The following is a 15,159-nucleotide window of genomic DNA, read 5'->3' on the forward strand; positions in this document are numbered from 1 at the left end:
GAAGAAGAGCCGGGGCCACAGAACCGAAGACTGTTCTGCACATGGGGACTAACCCGTTAGCCCCGCAACATGTGGCTTCAAATCGGACTTCTCTCGACAGCTGGGTTTAGACCCCCAAAGACAAAGACCAAGGCAAAGATGAAGATAAAGACAAAGAAAAAGAACAAAGGCAAAGAGGAAGAACTGGTGTGTTCCTTCCGTGGGACCAGAAAGATCGTGAGACGAGGAGAAGGGAGCTACAGAGCTGCAAGGCAAGAAGCTGAGGACCGCTACGCGCATGAGGAAGTCACCCTGATGCCCGAGACCTGCTGCTCTAAGTCAGTTCTCTTCCTGTACTGGGAACCTCCTGCTGCTGCAACACCTTCTTCATCATCAGGCCAGTTCTGGGGTTCAAAATGCCAAACTCTGTCCGTCTCTCTCAAAGTTTCCCTTTTTTAGTTCTCAGTGTCAGCATTAGGGAAAGATAGGCTAGATTATTGATTTTACTTATTTGATTATTTCTGCTACTGAATTAAGCTGTACTGACCCTTGCAAAATTGCCTTACTAATAAATAATTAGCATTTAAGAAAATCTAAAAGATGTTGTGGACATTCAATTAATGAGTCACCTTAAAGTTCTTTGATGGTTGTGAAATAGCTATGAAGTTTGATTCTGGGAGGAAAAAGTAGGAATGTTTTATAGGTTGCTTTTGGCCAAAACTAAAATAATGACCTTGGGACTTAAATCTAAGTCACTAAATTTAATCTAGCCGTTAACAAGTGCCGTTATTTTAGGAAGGGAGCTACCGTTAACAGGAGTGGTTGTAGGGGTTATGTCGCTGTGAGTGCTACTCAGCGGATTGCTCCTCAACTGTAAAAGGTCATAACTTTTGGATCGAAGGTAGTCAGAGCTAGACGAGTCCTTTCCGACCCCAGTTTAAACAGATTATTCTCCACAAACTATCGCTAGGGTAAGACCCGAGTTTCTGGGGATTTTCCGGACCTGTTAGACAGAGAACTGGGCCGTAGTGAGTCCAAAGAGTTGTGAGGAGTGGGCGGGACTTACTATTGGGTAGTAACAGACAGACCACTGAAAGAATGGCTGCCGCAGATCCCTTAAGGAATATCCATCCTGTATTCAAATGTACTTGAACCTACGAACTTCAGTATTTTGTCTAATTATAAAGTACCAAATCTCACCTATAACTTATTTAAATTGTATATTGTTTTCTGAAAATATTGTGTTGCATACTTTTTTCTGTTAATTTTGCATTTGGTCCAAAGCCCACTTAAAGGTATTATTAAACACGACATATTACTTGAGCTGGAAAAGGGTAGAGTGCCTTCTCCGGGTCAGGGGGGTCGTCCTGCCTCAAGTGGAGGAGTTTAAGTATCTGGGGATCTTGTTCACGAATGAGGGAAGAAGGGAGCAGGAGATCGACAGGCGGATTGGGGCAGCGTCTGCCGTGAAGCGGGGACTGTACCGGTCCGTCGTGGTGAAGAGAGAGCTGAGTCAAAAAGCGAAGCTCTACCGGTCAATCTACGTTCCAACCCTCATCTATGGTCATGAGCTTTGGGTCATGACCGAAAGAACGAGATCACGGATACAAGCGGCCGAAATGGGTTTCCTCTGCAGGGTGGCTGGGCTCTCCCTTAGAGATAGGGTGAGAAGCTCGGTCATCCGGGAGGGACTCAGAGTAGAGCCGCTGCTCCTCCATGTCGAGAGGAGCCAGTTGAGGTGGCTCGAGCATCTGGTCAGGATGCCTCCTGGACGCCTCCCTGGTGAGATGTTCCGGGCACGTCCCACCGGGAGGAGGCCTCGGGGAAGACCCAGGACACGCTGGAGGGACTATGTCTCTCGGCTGGCCTAGGAACGCCTTGGGGTTCCCCCGGAGGAGCTGGAAGAAGTGGCTGGGGAGAGAGAAGTCTGGGCCTCCCTTCTGAAGCTGCCTCTCCCGCGACCCGACCCCGGATAAGCGGAAGAAAATGGATGGATGGATATTACCCCTGGTCACGCCAAACTAGCTCAAAGCAAATACCATCTGGTATCTATTATTTACCCGTAGGTTATGACTGGAAGGAGGAAAATGACTTGTTAAAGCGAGTACGAATTGATCCTGGAAAGGTTGACGGTGGCAGTCACCACCAACTGTTTTTCTTTTGACTCGGGGTGAAAACGTAATATGTAGAATTGCACAAAATATTGAATTTGAGTTGTCATCACTATATCATTATGTGCAATACAGCAAAGGATGAGTTGGATTCAGTATTTGGTAGGATGCTGCAGTTGCTCTGGTTTGTAGCAGCTGAGATGCTGTAGCTCACGGAGAGTGGTGGAACGTTGTGTAATGATAAAGTGTTAGGAACATTTGTGTGAGAATTTTTTAGCAGCAGTGTCACAATTAAACATTTTCTTAAAACAATTTGCAGCCTTAGTTATACAGTTTTTCATGTTTATTTTTTCCTAAAAAAAAATCTTCTCTTTTTTTTTTTGACAACTTGCATTTTGTATTTGTCTTTGTATTTTACTTTGACCAATAGAGCATCAAAACCAACCGAAGAATCAAATCCATTGGTTAGTGTTCTACTTTAAAGGACGATTTGTGATTGCGTCACTGGCCCATTTGCAGCAGTCTCTGACCAACTTCTTATCTAAATTCAGAAATCAGACTAGGTCAGTTCAGTTGTCAAGCAGAATAGCTTTCTGGGACCCAAACAAGAGCTCAAACTGGTCTGTTTACTGTTGTCAGAAAATGATATTGCACATTGCTAAATTGTTTCAGTTATACATAGGCAGGCATGGCGCTTCCTCCTGGGTCCTTCATGTTTAATTACTCCCCTCCTCAGATCAGCACAGCGACGAGTCAACACAAAATAGGAAGTGGGACAGACTCTTCTTGTATGGACCACTAAATAGGACACAATACTCTAACTGAACGTAGATTTCAGTGAAGAGATGCCCGCTGTGGCAACGGCACGGGGATGAAAGCTCCCGTTCTCTGGGGCGAGGTTTCTTCTCTAATATTCCAATCATCATAAAGTCATTCATGGGAAAGATAAGAAGCAGAGAAACTTTGTTTATCCATGATTATTATTATTTTTTGTTTCAGATTTGCTTGCTGGGAACTGATTCTCAATCAGAAGTAAAATAGTGTCAAGACTCAATTAATACTCTTAGGAGGGAAACATCCTTTCCATGCAGAGGCCACCTTACAAGCATAGAGATTGCTACACTTCAGTGACTTGGTTCATTTGAGCAGCAAATTATGTGTTTCTAGTACAACAATGTCCGAGACCTTCTTTTTGCCTGTTTTTGTCAGTATTATTCTTTCATCACTTAATGAGTTGGAAATGTGACGATTTTAAATGCTGAAACTTCACATAAAAGAATCAGTTTTAAGAGTGCTGCAAAGGATTTAAGAGGTGATTCTTTGAGCAGCAGTTTCAGACAATATGGACGGACATTGATCAAACAGATGTACCTCTGAGAGGTACATCTAAATTAAATATTGGTAGATACCTAATTGTTCAAGTTGGGTTCAGTTTGAACGCAGTACAACTGTGAAAAGAAACAGACAGACATGCTAAGTTATATCTTTGTAGTTTTTTTTTTTTTTTTTTTTACAATTTTTTCTTTTATTTAATTTTATTTTCTACAGAAACAATTGTGCAGCTATAAAGCATTCTCTAAGCCAAATGTTTCAAGGCTGAAACTTGAAAAGAACTGCACTGTGTGTACTGAGACAATTGACCATAAAGCACTCACCGACCACTTTATTAGAGACACCCTTCAAGTACTGGGTTGCTCTGTAATTTTCCTTTTGGATCTGTCTAATTCTCCTTGACGTGGGTTCAAAAAATGATATGATATATAATTTACATTTTAAAATGTTTTAACAAACTTTAATATTTATTATTATTATTATTATTATTATTATTATTATTATTATTATTATTATTATTATTATTATGCAAGTTCTAAAACTACAGAAGTACTCATCTTTGAACTTTATATTAGTCCAGCTTTTTGTGCTCTGTTACCATTTTGGAAAGTTTATTTCCATAAATTAAGAAACACTTTACTAAGTGCAATGAGATGCAAAGATGTGAGGATATGGAAAAATAACCTAAAATTTCTTATGTATCTTTACTTTAAACATGCATTAGCCTAACGAATTCTCTACCTCGGTCCTTCTTCTTTTGCATCGCTCCCCAGAGATCTTGCTATGATAAAAACTCGCTGATCATTTGCATAGTTAATTGCAGGCTGATGGCTCACCGAGCATTTCAGAAGGTCTAACAGAATTTGTAAGAATGTTGGGGTTAAAGCGTTGGAGTAAATTTAGCTTTATGAGTGCTCGCCTCACTCTTCTCCTCCACTTCACTCGGCCATTGGAGCCGGTGCCAGATTATGTGAGCAGCCAGCGGCTGATGTGTTTATGCTCTGTTACTGATACAAAAAGGCTCGACTGCAGCCTTATCATGTAGACGTAGGAGCAGAACAAATGTATTTAACTGACTGCCTTAACTTATGCTCACCAAAACAATGCTCATCAGAGGGATTTTCAGATGCCGAATGATTGTTCCATTAATACAGTATGTGATATATGCATCTGTATTTGTAATTGTACAGCAGTGACATGGTTGTTCTAATTATTAGGCTCTCCTTTAATATATTATATTCTAAAGACTTGCAGCAGAAAGCAGGTACTGTAGTCTCCCAGTACTCAATAGCAACTAAGAAAAACTTATTCCACTACACATGGGTATGTAGCCGACTTCATCTGACTCATCTGTTGTGTGTAATGGCCTAAAGAAACCAGCAGACGAGGACCGTGGGAGTATTGCAGCCAACAGGGCAGCTTTATTCTGTTCAAAACAAGAATATTTTCAGCACAGCAGTTCTTGGGCTCTGGCTTCCCCACAAACACCTTAGACAGTCACAAGAACAAAAATAATCACATTGACGCGGTAAAACTCGATGAATGTCACTAAGGTGGGAATTTAAAACCCAACACAGTGCTGCGCCAAACATGACATCAGATTAACAACAATGTATAACAAGTTGTGAGTTTAGCAAACATACGTTTTAGGACATTTTCAACATTTTAATACACAAACAGGCAGCTTGAACACACACAGGATGTGATGCGGAAACAGGAAATAAGAAAATAAAAGCTTCTCCACCAAAATAAAATACAATATATAAATCAAGAAAAACAAATGTACGTAGTTAATGAGAATGGATTTGGGGTGAAATATAAACATTTTTACACACTTACTATACTTACGTATAAGTAGCAAACGTGTTCAGGAGACCACTGACATATGAGATGCATTTCTTTTCTAGTTCTTGGTTGCCTCCCCACCGCTTTCTAATGCCGCCCTGAGCAACTGCCCATATAGTATATATGATTCATAGTGTAAACCATAGAAGTGTGCCAGGTTTACAGTCGATAGTTATTCATTAATCATCTTATCGGTCTGGCAGTAAAATGTCAAAAGATACTCTTTATTTGTTCCTTTTTTATGTAGAAATTTAGTTTCTAATCTAGAAGCCGGGTAAAAAAAAAAAAAAGACTCCTCGTTCTTGAATTGCTTTGTACTTTTCAGTGACAAATATTTCTTTTGGTGAATTAATTTTTCTTGCCGGTGGATTGTTTTTTCATAGCATACTTTTAGCATTTCGAAAAATATTTGTCCTTTTAGTTTAAAACTAATTCACTGAAGAAGGGTGATATTATTTTTACAAGGCACTTATGAGGTTTTGTGTGTTACTCTTCAGATATTAAACATTTCAAAGACCAACAGGAACCAGGGGACTGTGTTGTTGTCTTGTAGATTTACGAGTCGATGTTGAACAGAAAATCAGTTTAATCAGAAACCGGATCCCATGGCTGTCCTTCACCGTATTCGTTTTCTTGGACAGGTGACGCCTTCCCTTGTTGCTTCAGAGAACATTTAGCCCTCAGAGCTGTGCACATTTTTGCACACTCACGGTGTTTGTTTCTACGCTTCTGGGCACGTGCGATGTCCATGATCAAGATAATTAATAAAAAAATTATTAATTTCTCGTCACAATTATTTTCCCAGTGTTATGACTTGTTGGATCAGTTTCCAGCTCCTCTCTATCCTGCCAACCACACATTTTATTTTTAGAAGTCTTTCTATGAGTCAATGCTGGTTGATCTGTTATGACAGTCTTATGAGGAAGAGGAGTGTGCGCAGTAGGCGTCTCGGGCTCTGTGTGTGAGTCTCGGTGTAAGTTTCCCGTGCCATCAAAGATTCATGCCAGTGGTGTGAGAGCTACTGTTGATGCTCCCGCCTCCTTATGGAATCTCTGTATTGTTGCATGAGCAATTCAGTTTCTGTTAACATCCTGACATTAGTCGGTTTAGGCTGCCATGACCATGTAACGCACACGTACTTTGGGAGGAGAAAAAAACAAACAAAAAACAAACACATCTTCTTTTGTTTGTTTGTCTTTTCTCTCCCAGCTGTACTACAGATGCCCGAGGATATTCTGATATAATACAGTTTAGGGGTACACCAGAGATGGCAATGAAACACAGATCCACATCGATAGCCAGAAGCTGCTGGCTTGTTGAATATTACATTAAAAGTTGCCTGAGTCCCATTGAAGGTTTCAAACCTCTCCCCACCCCTCCTCCATCACTCACACCACCAACTTTCAAAGCAGAGTGGCAAGAAAGTTGTCATAAATTTGCAATGAATCCACCTTTACGTTCGTCTTTGATCTGTCAAACGCAGGGAGGTGTGACATTCACAATTCCGAAAGTGTCACTTTTTTGCAGATTGAAGCCAGATGACTTTGTTGCACCTTCTCCACGCGCTTGCATCTCTGTCAGTCTCAGATGGCAGCTTGCAGAGTTTAGGTTATGCTTCAGCAGCGCTTACAGGTGTTGGCAGGTGACAAAATTAGCATGCGCTTATGCATTTTTCTCTAAAGTGCAGCACATTTAAAGCACCGAGGGGGAATTCAACAGGCAGTTTAATCTCCTCCTGATTTTTGTTGCTGTTTTGCACGTGCAACCAGACCTCTAACCTTTTTATTGCCTGAGGCGAGATTATGGTTTCAGCTGCACCGACACTCTTATTAAAAATAAAATTAGGATCCCTTTAGAAGTTACAACTCCTATTATTTTCTGCCTCTATGGAGGTATCAATTTTTTTTACAGGTTTATCTGTTTTGCTTGCACAGAAATTATGCATGGATGAACATATGTGGCAACTAACATCTAAACTAACTAAACAACTAAACTAGTCATACCTGTTGCTGAGCAGTTCAAGCAGAACATTGAGCTGCAGCAGAGAGACTACTGGACATGTTCAGCATAAATTAATTAGTAAAGATTATGGTGCTATAAAATACAGGACATTACAAAACACTCTTATTGTACCACAGCAGTAGTAAATGCAGTAGTGTTTTTAGGCAATTGAGATTTTCTCAGACTAGCTAAGTTAAAATAAAGCAGACGCTCAACATAAAACAACACTGAAGAACGCATAACTGTAGTTCTCACAAACGACTTCATGAATTTGCCTGTGAATGTTAAATGGTTACTTGACGAACCGAGTGGTTTTGGGGTTTTATTTGTGCTGTCCTTTGTTTGGACTCTGAGAAAAAAACAAAAAAACTAAACTCTTTTTCTAAACTACGTGTTTGTTTTGCATTTAACCAAAAACCTTTGTCCACCGTTAGTCATTGCATAAAGAAACTGACAGTCAGCTCCAAAACAAGGCACGGATGAAGCCTGATAGATTTCTGCTGCAGTCTGGGTTTACTTTGACTAGGACTTTAATGACAGAATGAGCAACAGTGTTCCCATTGTGAGTGAAATACTTTGACTCCCTCTGCTTATTAATTGCACAAATAATATTTTAAGTACTGAACAGCAATTTTAAATACCAGATCAGATTAATTTAGTTTGGAAGTGTCCTCATGTGATCTCATTTTTCTTTATGTAAAGGAAACGCAACCTTCCTATTGAAATGCATATTGAGGGTACAGAATGTTTCATTTATTTTGCAGTGGAAAAGGTTTGCCTTCAAGTGTGTCTGCCAGGAGGTTTCAGGAAGTCAGCAAATTCGAAAGAAAGATTGTTCATTGTGTATGAACAACTTCAGGGCAGATCTCTCACCCAGGAGATTGTGGATCGATGTCTGCAGTCAAATGTTGACTGTTTCTTTTGTTGTTCTTTTAAAAGACTTTTTGAAGAGTTTAATTAAAGGGCCCTGAACTGTAATTCTTCCAATACCTATTTTATACAAATTTCAAGAGTTTGTTGCAGCTCTCTTCACTTGAAGTATATTTGAATGCACAATATATACTGTGTCCCTGAGATGGAGGCAAAACGTACAAATGAATTTGAGTAAAAAAAAATATTGTAATTTTAATTTGATATTGTATAATACATCTATAAATGAAACAAAGCATAGGGGGATCACACTTGTGTTGGGCTGGGTGTTGTTACAGCTACACAATGTAACATATTTAAATAAGTGGAGAAACAACTTGCCGCTTCAGGAAAACCATTTATTCTGCGTTGTCAGTGGCTATGCTAACTAGACTTTGCATTCATTACTCTGCTGATGGAAAGACACTGTAGCCTGGCAGAGAGAAAAGAGGAAAGTGTGAGCAGTGTGCACACATGAATGATTGACAGCGCTAAGGCCCTCCTCCTGACTGACTGATGGTTTCTGGCCGAGCAGTGTATTTCTGCATTTAGTACTGGGAACACTGGCAGAGGAGCTTAATTTCTATTCTCAGATCTGTCTGCGTAAAAAAGCCACAGACAGATATGTGTCTGTGAGCCTTTAGGGACCTCACAATACAGTTCCAGTTCTTTGAATCAATTTGGTAGAACCACCCATGCTGTAAAATAAAATAGCTTTTTAAATTGACTTTTGCATTTTGGATAAGCAAAACTGAGCAAACCTGATATCATGAAATCATTTTCCAACTTAGGAGGCTAATCTCACTTGGCAAAATGTAACGACACATTTTATATTTTTAAATTTCAGCAACTTAGATATTAACTGTAGTTCATCTCAGGAGTGTTAAACTGTTGGCACCTCTTCTTGGCTGATTTTGGACTTTTTCGACAAGCGTCAATATTGATGATGGGGGATGCTTCTCTGTGATGAGATTCAAGCTGCTTTCCACAGAGCAATCAGTGTCTGCAAACAGGCCAATCATGCATGAAATGACATGGGCTGATGTTACACCTCAGGCATCTGATGGTCCAAAATAAAATCATAAACACTGTACGTGTTTTAAAATCTACCTAAATCTGGCTACACTCGCTACCTTTTCTGTGATCTGCTTTCAAGTATCACAAAGGCATCGAGCTTTCTCAGAAAATGCACCATTAGGTGGGGATAAAAGTGGATTATTGTAGCAGATGGTGAAGTCTGATTTATAGAAAATTACTAATTTAATAGCTTGAGGAGAAAAATGACTGCTATGTATTGAATAGTAAATATGATATTTAGTTGGACAGGTTTTCTGGCAATTGCAGCTTCAATTTAGGGAACAGCTTAAAATAGTTTTATATTGCTTTGTCAACATTTTACAGAGTAATTATTAGCAGAATGATATAAAGAAAAGTGTACCAGCTGCATATTAATTTATATTTTCCAAGAAGCACCATTAATTTTCTATGTTTAGATTAACAGGCACTAAATCCTGTAATGTTAACATTTATATTGGTTGAAGTTTTACTATCAGCCACCAGCAGGGCATAAAACTGTTCTTTTTGTTTGTTTGTTAAAGCAACATCCTCCACAACACCAATATTAAACATTACAAACGTATGTTAAAATACTTTCCATAGGCTAAAGCAAAAAGTTAATCAGCAGATCATGATTTATTTAACAACTTATCACATAATATCCATGGGTAATTTAAAACTAGTTACTTTTATAGCTTCCAGTAGAAGAATGCCTGGTCAAGCTGCTGTTTGTAGCTTGTACAAAAAAAAAAAAATGGAAAAAAGCCGTGAATGTTTGATTTCATCCTTTGGCCTATTTCATGTATGTTCTCGTCAACACCGTTACTGCTAATATTGTTTGTGTCTACTTCTTGTGAAGTACCACATTTTTTACAGATCTATCTTGAGCTTCCTGTTTTTGTGATAGCTATATGTAAACAGCAAGAAGGGGATATTTGATTTTGGATGTTATATTTTTATATCAGCCCTTTTGTTTTTAATTGTTTGTGCAAGAAACAATTAAAAGCAAAGTTTCTCTTGTTGCTTCTTTACTCACTTCCTGTAGCAGCCTGCTATATTGCATTTATCCTGTATTTAAAATATGTCAAGTGGATAATTTCGGATATATAATTTTTTTATTTATGATGTTCTCTACAACAGTTATACCAACATTTTTGTTTAAATTTTTTCCCCAATATTTACATATTTCCAATGTACAGTAACTGCCAATGATTCTTGTCTTTCTCCACCATTGGTTTCATGTTTTCACTTTACTAATAATTTTAGACCAATCATGCTTTTTGGGGCTGACGGTCAAACTATGCATTTTAGATTACAGCAGTATTGAATTGTTGACATCAGACTGAATATTATAATTGCAAATTGTAGACACATTTTTTCCCTTGAGATACACAATATTCTGAATGAGAGTGGAAATTAGAGCTCAAACTAAAATACATGAAAAAGATCAAACTCCAGGAACCCAACATGTAAGATTTCGTTTAATCTCTGAGCCAAATCAGTCCGAACAGGCAGCTTTTCTTTGATCAATAAATCCATAAACATAAATATGAAATCCCTCTTAAGTCCAAAAAAAAAAAACCACAAACAAGAAAGCAGATTGTGTGCAAATTGGTTTTTCAAACACAGTCAATATTAGTTCTAATTTTTATTTTAAACCAGTCAGATTATGAAACAGTGAGAACTTGGCTTGTGCCAGTTTTCTTTAAACGACTCAAATTCCTTATCATTTAGTCTTTCATCCATAATACATCCAGAGTAAAAAGGTATGACTCAGAAAGAAAAAAAATAATTCATATAATACATTTTTGTTTTAACTTTGGTGTCATAGTTTTATGACTCTGTTTAATGGTATTTGTTTATTTTTCATGCCACCTGCTTATTATGTAAGCTGGAAAATTATGGATAGACTTTTCCACCTGTTTTAATTTTACCATTATAAATAAATCTGTTTACAACGGTGCTAAGAGGCTGTTACCAAATTGTAGGCCCCTAGAGAACAGGGAGTTAAGTGCTTTTTGAAAACCAGTTGACAGCCTCAGCTTTCCACTCAAATGCCATTAAAATCATTGAAGTCACAACATGAAGGGGAAATATTTTAACAAATCCACAAACCTTGTAATGTTTATCAAAAAGTGAGCCAGAAAAATTTACATGAAACAAATGTAACATGTCCTACACAAAAGTATATATTTTAATCAAATATACATGTCAATAATAATAGTACTAATCTCTTAGGTGTCAACAGCAACCTAAAGATATGAAATAAGTCCATGATTTCTCATTTTCTCACTTTTAGCTCACGTTCAGTCAAAGCCGCTTTTACTGAGTTGAATTCTGGGGCAGATTTTTTGTGACTGGAAAAAGTAAATTTTTCTTACTGTCTTCATTTAACACCCACAAGTTAATCATCACCATATTGTGTCACAAACTGTCATAATCCACATTTGTCCTTGTCGCCTGGTTGATCACACCTGCTCAGTATGTTGGAACGGAAACTTCTTGCTCGCCATGTCGCTTGGATTCAGGCTGTCGGTGCTGTAGCGTCAAACTGACAACTGTAATTGGCAAATAATTACGAAGAAATTAGTGTTTTAAAAGCCAATTTTAGCTTCATTACACCCACTACACATATCAAAAACCTTGAAATTTGAAGAAGTCCTGCTATCCGTATGCATGTCATGGCGACATCCATCGAAGTATCGTTACAGATCATGTGAATCGTTTCATGGAAACAGTATTCCCTGATGGCTCTGGCCTCTTTCAGCAGCATAATTCATCCTGTCACAGAGCAGAAACTGTCAAAGTAAGATCTGAGGATTACTACAATGACTTTGTGGTGCTGATTTTGTTTTTTCCTCCAAATTCCCCACATCCCGCTTCTGAGATGTGTTGGACAAACATGTTTTTATCCGTTGAAGTCACACTTAGCAGATAACAGGACATGAGTGATGCTACTGCTTTAAATTTTGGTGCCAGATATTGCAACCCAGCTTCAGGAGCCAACGCTATAAAGATCTGATTATCAACAATTGACCAACAAACTATCAGTCTGGTGTTCATAATTTTATGCCCATTTAGTGTAAAAATGTTTTTTTGGTTTTGTCACCTAGTGGTCATATCTTTGGTGCTACTTCTTTATTAAAGCTACCATAGTTTTAAGGGATCGGAAATCTCATTGGATCTGCAGATTATTTCCATTCAAAGAGACAAATTGTTTATTGAAACTGGGTGTGGGCTTTGACAGAGGTCCCTTCCAATCTAAATCAAACTAAATCAATCACTGCAGTACTTTCTAATTGCCTGGCTTTAATTGGACGTAAGGCCAATGGTTGCATATACTTGCATATTGAAGTGGTGTTTCCATTATTGACATTTCTTCCATAATAAGAGCTGACTTGATAAACGCATTATGTGCAGGCCTAGTCATGTTATTAGCTTGTTGAACTTCTTTGAAGGAAAAGCACATCCAATCAGTCCAGCTTATTTTAATGGTTTCCAATTTAGTATTCCATATCAGCCATGTATACTGCAGGTGACTTGTTAGAAATGTAAAACATGCCTCTGAGTTCTGTGATGACCAAGGGCGGCGAACACGCTGCTTCATTAAGAAGAGGCTGTGCTTATGGCGGTAGCTATCCACCCTGTGAATTCACACATGCATAAACACGCCGCCGCACACTCAGGAGAATCGTTACCACAGAGACTGTGCAAGTAGCAATTTGTGGAGTGTATCTCACATTTATATGCAGACCGGATTACAAACAAAATGCACAAAACTTGACACCTTTTAAGTGTAAGTAAAATACAATGAAAGCAAGCCACTCCAAAGGCCGCTAATGCATACACTAGATTTGTCCTATAAGGAAGAAATGCTCGGATGTGCATGTTTTTTGCTATATTGAGCACGCAAGTTATGTTGTCTCAGATTTCTTCATTTGCCAAAGTAATTTCCTCACAGTGGCAGGCTACATGATCGCCTCTTCAGATTTCACACACGGTGTGTCCAACAGGGAAACCAACACTCTGTTTGGTTGCCACTGTCACTCACTGCAGCTAAACTCTGCAGTGCATCGCCCTTAGGCTGCAGTGTAACACTGAGGAGAGGCTTTCCTCCATGCTGCCCCACAGCTAAATTCTGTCAGCAATGCTTTGGGAGGACTGTTTGAGACAGTCACCTTCATAGAGTTGTCTTCTGGGGGCTGCTGGAAATGCTGCAGACAATTGGTTTTAGGCCTGTTTTTAGAGTGGTGGCTGTGCCATAGACAGAACTAGTCATAAGTAGGTGTTGTGTTTGGTAGTAGTACCAAGTATCATTGCTTTATTGGTAATGTAGGGTTTTGATGATTAATTTTAACCACTCTTTTTTTAAGAGTGAAAGAAATGGTAAATGTCAATGTATTTTTAGAGCAATATGTTGGATGGAAGAAAATTATATGAGCCGATTTTTCTTTGCTCGACATAGGGTCAAAATTGTACATACAGATTCAAATTGGTCTCAAATGCTGGTTGTCAAAGACCTGTGTGTTTGTCTTTAAGAATCCCTTTTACCCTCCATTCACTGCCTGTATTAATTCCACCTGTTTTAATCTGTTACCTGTATGAGAGACGCATTCATTCAGTCAGACTCCAAACCTCTCCACCAAGGCAAAGACCAAAGAGATGCTTAAGAACACGAGAGCCAGAATTTTAGATGTGTAGATGACTGAGTTGGGGCACAGGACATTGGGCAGCTAGCTAATGTCCTTTGCAAGAAGGCAGCAACCACTGGTGTAATTATTAGAAAATGGAAGAAACTCAAGATGACTGTCAGTCTCCCTCAGACTGAGATGCTCTGCAAGATCATGGAGTATCAGTGATCATGAGACAGATGAGAGATCAGTCCAGAGCTACATGGGAGGAACTGGTCAATGAACTGAAGACAGCTGTAACTACAGTCTCAAAGGCTTCCATTAGTAACAAGTCTAGGCCTGTCTGAAGCTTGCCGATGGACTTCTGGATAATCCAGAGGAGGCATGGGAGAAGGTCATGGGTAATATGAAACCAAAAGCTACAGAACATTTTTGGAGGAAGCTGAAACTGCGTTGACCAGTGACGGCTTCAGTACCTCAAAGATCATGAAAAATCTGTAGGAGAGTTTGCAAAAATCCTTTCTGCAGTTGTGTGCAAATCTGATAAAGAAATACAGGAAGTATCACCCATGTAGTGGTAAGAAAATGTATCTGCACTAACTATTAAGTTCTATTTTTATAAAATGTTTAAAATGATTCCAAAATGAAAATGCAACTTCATTGACACTTATAAGATGCTTTTGATGGATTGCTATGACAACAGTAATTGCTTTAAAAAAAAAAATCACCGTGTTTCATCAACAACTATCTTTTTCTCACATTTGCTTTGGAAGGTCTACACATATTTTGAACCTTTTAAAGTATGTATAGTATATATTATATTTCAATTTGACTACCTGTTATTGCATTTTCTTTATCCACCAAACCTGTTGCAGATATTTTTTAAATCTTTAATCTTGCATATGGCTCACATTCGAAGGATTTTAGAGTAAAAATCTTAGAGAGGGATGATATCTGTGCTCGAGAGAACATTCTAGACTTCAGCTCATATTGTAAAGTGGTTTTTTTATACTCTTGATTGGTGCCAGTGGAGAACTGAATGACTTCACTGGACGTAATTTGTTTCTGTCACTCAGTCTGTCAGCTAGCATCAGCAGCGGTGGCTCTTCAGTCGGCTTCAGGGTCAGTGAAAATTGAGTTTGGACATAACTTCTCTTTCTGTTTTGTTCCTAAGGAGTATTTATTGATTCATTGCTGTCCACCGCTTCCTGTTTGCAGGCTTCTAGCACCTGGTCTGGTTTTGATATTAATCAGCGAATAAATATTTCAGCTTCACATGTGTCTGTTTTGTCCCT

The 15,159-nt window shown here is 38.7% G+C and overlaps 1 protein-coding gene across 2 annotated transcripts in view; it reads left to right on the forward strand.

Annotated features, from left to right (window-relative positions):
• The window catches only part of LOC103466266 (polypeptide N-acetylgalactosaminyltransferase 18-like), a 161,125-nt gene that overhangs the window by 7,480 nt on the left and 138,486 nt on the right, over positions 1-15,159 (forward strand). The window lies entirely within an intron of this gene.

Source organism: Poecilia reticulata, chromosome 6 (assembly GCF_904066995.2).
Source record: "Poecilia reticulata chromosome 6, P_reticulata-male-v2, whole genome shotgun sequence".
Taxonomy (NCBI): Eukaryota; Metazoa; Chordata; class Actinopteri; order Cyprinodontiformes; family Poeciliidae; genus Poecilia; species Poecilia reticulata.